Consider the following 8,288-nt stretch of genomic DNA (forward strand, 5'->3'; position numbering starts at 1 on the left):
CTCAAGCAGGCTCCACACCGAGCACAGAGCTTGACAAGGGACTCAATCTCATGACCCTGATATCATGACCTGAGCCAAAAGTAAGAGCTGGACACCCAAGCTACTGAACCAACCAGGCACCACCAAGATATATATATATATATTTTTTTAAAGATTTATTTATTTTATTTATGATAGATACACAGAGAGAGAGAGAGAAGCAGAGACACAGGCAGAGGGAGAAGCAGGCTCCATGCCGGGAGCCTGACATGGGACTCGATCCCGGGACTCCAGGATCGCGCCCTGGCCAAAGGCAGGCGCCAAACCGCTGAGCCACCCAGGGATCCCCACCAAGATATATTTTTAAATAAAGAAGCAAGTTGTGGGAACATGGACACGTACAGCTTGCCATGGCCAGTTCAGAGAAGCCTCTAAATTCTCCCATAACCTCCTCCAGTTCCCACCCCACAAACCATGGCAAATCAACATCAACTCAAATGCTAATGGCTGACTCTGCAAAAGAAGCTTCTATCCCAGCCTTCACATCCAACTGGATGGCCCCATCCTAAGCCTCTCTAATGTAGAAATTCTGGAGATGCCATTACCTACAATATAATCCCGTTGTTGTAATACATATACTCACAAAGCTATTGACTGTGATTATTTCTGATGACTGACCGTTCTGTCTATACTTTTAAACCACAAGCATATATTGCTTATAATTTAAAAGATTAGTTTTAAAGGAAAAGATATTTAGTCAGTTTGCCATATAAGAGTATATACTTTAGGTTTATCTAGAGCATCTGGAAACCCTTTATTTAGAGAGAAAGAAAGGGAGACAGACCTCTGGCATTTTTCCTGTAAATATACTTTGGAGTGGATGTGGCATATTCTGTAGTTATCTCCCAATTATCAGGTAATTGAGGAAATAAAGTCAAAATGTAGCTTTTCGTTTCCAACTTTTTCTCAATCATTTTAACTGAATCAGTTAAACAGAAACATTAGTTGCTTCCTCCGAATGTCTTTGGGAATAGATTATAAAATATAAACCAACTACTTAAAAAGGATGGACTTTCACTTTTCTTTTTCTTTCTTTCTTTTTTTTTCTATTTATATTTATCTGATCCATCTTCTAGGACACGTGTGAATCCAAAAGGCTCACAGCAGAGAAAGGAAGAGTTGAAGGAGCTTAACTGTGTGAAATGAACAGATCAGATTGCACCCTTTCAATTTGCAAGGGTTACAGAATGATTCTGCTTACCTTTAATTTTAGAGTTAAACAAGAAACAAAGGAAAAAGACGCTGCTCTAAAAATCTAGGGTTGGAACTGTCTTTCATCAATGAACAGGTTCTAATCTTTTTCAGCTCTCTGTCCTCTGCTGGACCTCACATATCCACTTGGTTGACTAACTATCCTTGGAGTGAAGACTTTCCTCCAGACCCTTTCCTGCCTTTCAGCCTCCTTCCCACCCCCGACCCCCCATTCTCACCTCTATCTGTCTCCTGGCATGAGGACTAAGCACGTCCTCATCTCTGTCCTTCAATACCCTTCTTAAGGGCCAATCATCTATTTTATTTCCATCTGTTTCATCATTTGCCCCAATCCCCACTGCCATTCCCCAACTAGACTGTCACTTCTTTGGGAACACAGACTGAGCCATATTCATATTTGAATCATCAGTGCCTGGCACAGTACTCGGCACATAGTAGGTAGTTACAAATACTTGTTTAATAAATGAAACCTTAACAGAAAAACAAAACAAGATCCTCACCTCTCCTCCACAGAAAGCAGCCACAGAAAACCCTTCAAACCATTGAAAGGCCGCCCCAGGGAAGGAATTCTCTTGGGCAGAGACAGCTTTGTTTTGAATCAGCCCACTGGCTAGAGTTCAGAAGCTTGTCTGCATTTCTTCCTCCAGTGGGTATTGGTTTGAAGTGCTTTTTGTAACTGCCACATTCTGCAGTTGCCCTAACCTTTTTTTCTGGGATATCGGAGTTCAAAACTTGGAACTAATGGGGTGAGACAACATGCATTCTGCATACACTGACTGTTATTGGAGGGGGGGCTTCCCTGTGCACAACACTCTGTAAGAGCTGGCTCAGGAGACACATGACTCGTGTCATTTTCCCTGTAACCAGGGGTGACCTAGAGCACTTCAGGCCAGGAGGAAATTAGTTTCTTGCACTCTAGCCCTGTAGTTCCGACTGTAGATGAGTCTGGGCACCATCTCGGCATCCATCAACATGACCAAATTAGCTCCTGCTCTCTGATGGTAATGGCGATGGCGCCTGGCTACAGGAAACCTTCCTGCTTGGCTAAAAGAGGTTGTGACCTCCTTGCACATGGGTTTAATGGAAGCGTGAAAATCTGCATTTAACTGAAGCTTTAGTATCACCAATTAGAGATGCAAGAACATTAACTGGACAAACCCAGTGACTCTTTTAAAACCCAGTGACTATGAAGCCATTAGCTATTGAAATGCGGTGAATTAGTTTAATGTGTTCACTGTTACTAACATCTCACTGAGATCTACCTGGAAAGTAGGCACTTGGTAGAGGGTGGGGAATAGGAGAATACAGCAGGTGAGAGAGAGAGAGAGAGGAGAGAAGTGGTTCAGGAGCACAGACATGGGTTACTAAAAACCACATACCTGACACCGTAGAGGGGACCAGCAGGGACCCAGAGGCTGTCCTGAACATTTGGAGAATGGGGTGAGTGTAAGAGAAAGTTTAGAATTCTGGAAGGAAGACTAAGAAGGTCCCTATATGCTGTGCGGGAAATAGTTCCTTATTGTATTTGTAATCTCCTCATTTGTAAAATGAAGAATAGTATGTTGATCTAAGGTAGAACCTGCAGGCACTACTAGTACTGAAATATATGGGCTGGTGGATGAAATTGTGAGGGCCCATGGTTTGGGCTCGGGTCATAATCTCAGGGCGGTGAGATGGAGCCTTGTGTCATGCCTCTCTCAGCGAGGAGCCTACTTCAGATTTTCTCTCTCCCTTTCCATCTCCTCCCCCTCCTCAAAATAAAGAAAATAAAAATCTTTTTTAAAAAACCCAGTAATTCTATGTCCTAAAAAGAACAACCTTACCATTTTTGGCTCATATGCTTCTGGTCTTTTGTTTCTGCACATATTCACACATGCAGATCTTTTTTAGAATGTAAGCTATACCTTATTGCACATACTGTTCTACAGTCTGGGCCTGGTGTTTCTTGAAACATGTCAGTGTGGTGGCTGTGAACAATTTTTCTTTATTTTTCTGTTCTTCTGTACGCGTTCCTCTCACCCACCTCCCTGCCCTGTTGCAGGGAGGGTGACCTCAGACCCTGTTTGCTATCGACGGACCCTGCTTGCCCAGGGCCCACTCTGTTCCCAGACAAGGCACAAGGGCTCAGCTGAAAAAGATGCCAAGGCTCTGCTGATTTGTACATTACTTTGCATATATTTTCTTTCTAAGTGGAAGAGGCTTTTAAGTAAGCATGTAAGATAAAACAAAATGGATTGATTAATGTAATCTACAGCCTAACCTTCAGGGCCTCCCGTTTGTGGAACTAAACCGTGTAATCACAGCCTGGGGTAAGAAAGCCGAGTCTGCACACACAGGAAAACGCTGAGATCTGCCAAAGGAGACCTGCATTCATATATAGGGAGGTCCCTGCCCTACTGTTCTTCTCCTGTCTCCTATGCTTTACCCTCTTGACACGGGCCATGGGGCATAGTGTTGAGCGTGTTTCTCAGTTGCCGCCCCCCTTCCTCCAAACACTGCCTTAATTTAGTCCTCCTATCTCATGTGGACTCCTGCAAAAGCCTCATACCTTGCCTTCCTGCCCCTAATCGTGCCCCTTTCTACTCCATCCTTACCCCGATAACATGAATATCTCTGTCTGTTCCTGTTACCAATCACCGTGCGACGAGCCATCCCAAAACGTAATGTTGTAAGACAATGACCGTTTTATTATGCTCAAGGATTCTGTGGGTCAGGAATTGAGGCAGACCATAGCAGGATTGGTTTTCCTCTGCCCAGTGATAGCTACAGCAGGCATGACTGTGTGGCTAAGACTGGAGTTGGAAAACGTACTCCTACGATGCGTCTTTACTCTCATGTCTGCTGCCTGGGCTGCAATGCTGAATGACAGGTTCAGCTAGGACCCCTGACCAAGGAACCCCTGTGTGGCCTCCTCGGTATCACAGCTCGGGGGAGTCAGATTCCCTTCATGGTGGCTCAGTGTTTCAAGTGCTAATGTCTCTTGGGACCAAGATGGAAGCCTCATGGCCCTTCATGACCTAGCCACAGAAGTCACATAGCTGGGGATCCCTGGGTGGCGCAGCGGTTTGGCGTCTGCCTTTGGCCCAAGGCGCAATCCTGGAGACCCCGGATCGAATCCCACATCGGGCTCCCGGTGCATGGAGCCTGCTTCTCCCTCTGCCTGTGTCTCTGCCTCTCTCTCTCTCTCTGTGTGTGACTATCATAAATAAATAAAAATTAAAAAAAAAAAAAAGAAGTCACATAGCTGCTTTTCCACTGTTATTCCATTGGTCCAAGGGATCAGAGCCTGCCTCTCAATTCAAGGGAAGGGAACATAAATTCCATCTCTAGATGAGAGCAATATCAAACATTTTGTGGCTATGTTTTGTTTTGTTTTGTTTTGTTTTTTATAGAGCAAGGTACACCAACTCCTAGTACCAGCTTATAGAAAGAACCAATTTTTAAAAAAAGATTTTATTTATTTATTCACGAGATAACACACACACACACACACACACACACACACACACAGAAGCAGAGACACAGGCAGAGGGAGAAGCAGGCTCCATGCAGGGAGCCCGACGTGGGACTCGATCCTGGGATCATGTCCTGAGCTGAAGGCAGAGGCTTAATCGCTGAACCACCCAAGCGTACCAGAAAGAACAAAGTATTAGTATTAGTATTATTTTTAAAGATTTTATTTACTTATTCATGAGAGACACACACAGAGAGAGAGGCAGAGACATAGGCAGAGGGAGAAGCAGGCTCCATGCAGGGAGCCCAATGTGGGATTTGATCCCAGGACCCCAGGATCACAACCTGAGCCAAAGGCAGATGCTCAACCGCTGAACCACCCAGTCTTCCCAAGAACAAATTATTTAAAAAGATTTTCACTTCAGTAACTAGCCAAAGTGAAAATAACGAAGTACAGAACTTAGCACTAAGCACATTAATTGTGAGTAGAAACCATAACACTTAAAACACACAAAGCTAAAAATGTTCCTATTGCAGTTAGCTCACTAGTTTCCTTAGTCATCTTGTGATGATAGGCCACCTACTGCCTTAACGGAAGACAGAGATGGACTTCCAAACATCTTTCTTTATACTTTATAGATAGTCCTGTTTAAAACAGGGCCTCAAAAAATTGAGTTAAGACTCAGAAGTGTTCCTTTCCACAAAAATCTTTAGTAAAAGGTGAAAGATTTATACGATCTGAAGAGAAACCAGAGTATGTGTGGCTATGTTTTTAAATTATCATCTATCTATCTATCTATCTATCTATCTATCTATCTATCTATCATCTATCTATCTTCTAGATTTGTATAAACATAAAAGATAACTTAAAAAGATACACACCAGGGGCACTTGGGAGGCTCAGTTGGTTAAGTACGTGACTCTTGATTTCGGCTCAGGTCATGATCTCAGTGTCATGACATTGAGCCCCAAGACCGGCTCTGTGCTGAGTCTGCTTCAGATTCTTTCTCTCTTCCCTTTCCCTCCCCTTCTACTTCCCTTGCCTGTGCTTGATGGTGCTTGCACACACTCTTTCTGTCTAAAATAAATAAATAAAATCTTAAAAAGATACACACCAAATTTTTTTTTTTTTTTTTTGATACACACCAAATTGTTACAGACAAGAGGAGGGAAGGAGACTTCTCTACACTTCCAAAGGAGGAAAAAGCTAGTGGGATTACAGGTTTTTATTTTGTACAGAAAGTTGCTGCTCCTATCATCTCAAGCCTGCAAAGGCTAGGAATACTATGGTAGGTCCTAGTTGGCACATTCTAAAAGGAAGTGCTACACTCCCTAGCTATGAAGGGCACACAAAGATATTGTGAAATGGCTGCCAGTATCAGCCCATGACCCACCTTCAGGCTATGCAAGAGAGGCCAGAAACATTCTTTAGGAGGTTTAAGAGGCCAGAGCAAGGGTTTCTTTCCAGAGATGGTCTGACTGCTGTGTTACAAAATCTATCCCATCTCCATCAATGGAAGTGCAGTGCCCTGCCAGTGAGCCTTGGCTCTTCATTCTGCTGCAAGGCAGCCCCTCCAATCAGATTCCCACCTTTAGGCTTCTTGTGGTGAAAGTCAGTCACTAGTGCCTGTGTCCTTCAAATTCCAGAAGACACAGGTCAGGATTTCCAAATATTTCTTGTGAAGCCCTCTCACTTAGTTTAAGATGAGAGCAAATTTCTCATGGCAGAATGGAGATGGGATAGATTTTGTAACACAGCAGTCAGACCATTTCTGGAAAGAAACCCTTGCTTTGGCCTCTTAAACCTCCTAAAGAATACCAGGGAAGGCTTTGGGAGGAAGATGACTCCCTAGTGTTTTTTTTTTTTTTTTTTTTAAAGATTTTGTTTATTTACTCATGAGAAACAGAGAGAGAGAGAGAGGCAGAGACACAGGCAGAGGGAGAAGCAGGCTCCATGCAGGGAGCCTGATGTGGGACTCGATCCCGTGAACCCCAGGATCATGACCTGAGCCAAAGGCAGATGATCAACCGCTGAGCCACCCAGGCGTCCCGACTCCCTAGTGTTGATGGAGCTTATCCTCTGCCCCATTGCAGGCCTGGCCACCAATTTGCCCCAACAGTGATCACTTTTACCAGCACTAGATCTTGAAATCTGAAAGGTCTGTCCTTGGTGTCACCTGTTGCTCCAATTTGGTCTTGGTGAAATTACTCTATAGGTTTCTGACTTGTGGGTCTTTCTTCTGAGCCCTGCTCCCTGCTAAGGGGTTTGATGATATGTGAGGTGACAAGTGTGAGGTGATGAGGATTGAGTGGAAACTTTTGGATGAGAGTAAAAGACCTAGAAGTCACATGTGCTGAGAAAGTTGGATCATGCAGTTTTGGTTACTGCCAATTTGCCTCAGAACTTGGTGCCATGCTTCTCTATGCTCCTTTTGCATTTCAATCTAATGAAACACATTTCTGATTTTGGTTTTGCTTTTTGTTTGTTTGTTTTGTTTTGCAGCAAGCCATTACTGTTATTAAGCAGCCATTACTTAGTCCAGAATCAGCTGCTAAAGTTGCAGGCTTTATTTCTAACTTGATTGGGATTCGTCTGCCTCTTGGTTCTCTTGGCAGTTAGTATGAATACAAAGCCATGGAGTTCTCAGATCCTTGGACTGGAAGGATTATAATACTTCACATTTATGGAATGCAGATATTCTGGAATTTTAAAATACATCATATCATCTGAATTTCATAAAAGCCTATAAAGGAAGCATCATCATCATTTTAAAGATTTTACAGATGAAGAAAGTGAGTACCAGCAAGTTAAGGTGATTTGTCTGAAGTTATGGAGTTAATGAGTGCCACATACAGGACTCTACTAACTCTACATTGAGCGTTTCATCCTGTAGTGTACACATGGTTTTCTCTATCTTGGTTAGTTCATGGCCCTGTGTCAATATGATAAGACGATTAATAACTGACATTATAGCCACTTGTGGTTAAAAGTTCAGAACAAAATCAATAATGACCGTACCTCCTGGATGACTATTGCAAAATCCTTCTAGGAGGTAGCTGGGCCCATCTGAAGTGTCTAGGAAAGAAAAAATTATATCAAGAATTCACTTAACATGTTGATTTTCTTAAAGCTAGTGAAGTTTTCAGTTCAAATCGTTTTGATGGTGGTATCAGAAGCAAGTCTGTTTAATAAATCGCCACACTCCCTTCCTTTCCTTTCGCAGCAGAACTTGGCCAAGGGCATATTGAAAAGAGAGTTATGCCTTCTTAGAGGGCTTCTAGGCTGTTGTCTGGGATACATTTGTAGGGCAAGTTAGGGATGATTTTCATTATGGAAAATGTGACATTAATTCTTTTACTGTAGTTATACAGTCTTGTTTTTATTTATTTAAAGAGCAAACATTTCCTTTGAATAAATGGAAAAGCAAGTATGGCTAGTTAAATATGACAGGATTCAAGTCTCTGCTCTGCCAATTACTTAGCAGTGATCTTGGGCAAGTTACTTAAACCCCAAGCCTCAGTTTCCTCATCTATTTAACTGGAATACCAATACTCACAAGGGTTTTGGAAAATGTCTTGGTGCG

The 8,288-nt window shown here is 42.9% G+C and overlaps 1 non-coding gene across 1 annotated transcript; it reads right to left on the bottom strand.

The window, feature by feature from the left end:
• Nucleotides 1-5,345: 5,345 nt before the first annotated feature.
• Nucleotides 5,346-5,462, bottom strand: LOC129506103 (U5 spliceosomal RNA). The gene has a single exon (XR_008663696.1). It is a non-coding gene; the product is annotated as a U5 spliceosomal RNA (small nuclear RNA).
• Between the last annotated feature and the right edge of the window lie 2,826 nt (nt 5,463-8,288).

Source organism: Nyctereutes procyonoides, unplaced genomic scaffold (genome assembly GCF_905146905.1).
Source record: "Nyctereutes procyonoides isolate TBG_1078 unplaced genomic scaffold, NYPRO_anot_genome, whole genome shotgun sequence".
NCBI lineage: Eukaryota > Metazoa > Chordata > Mammalia > Carnivora > Canidae > Nyctereutes > Nyctereutes procyonoides.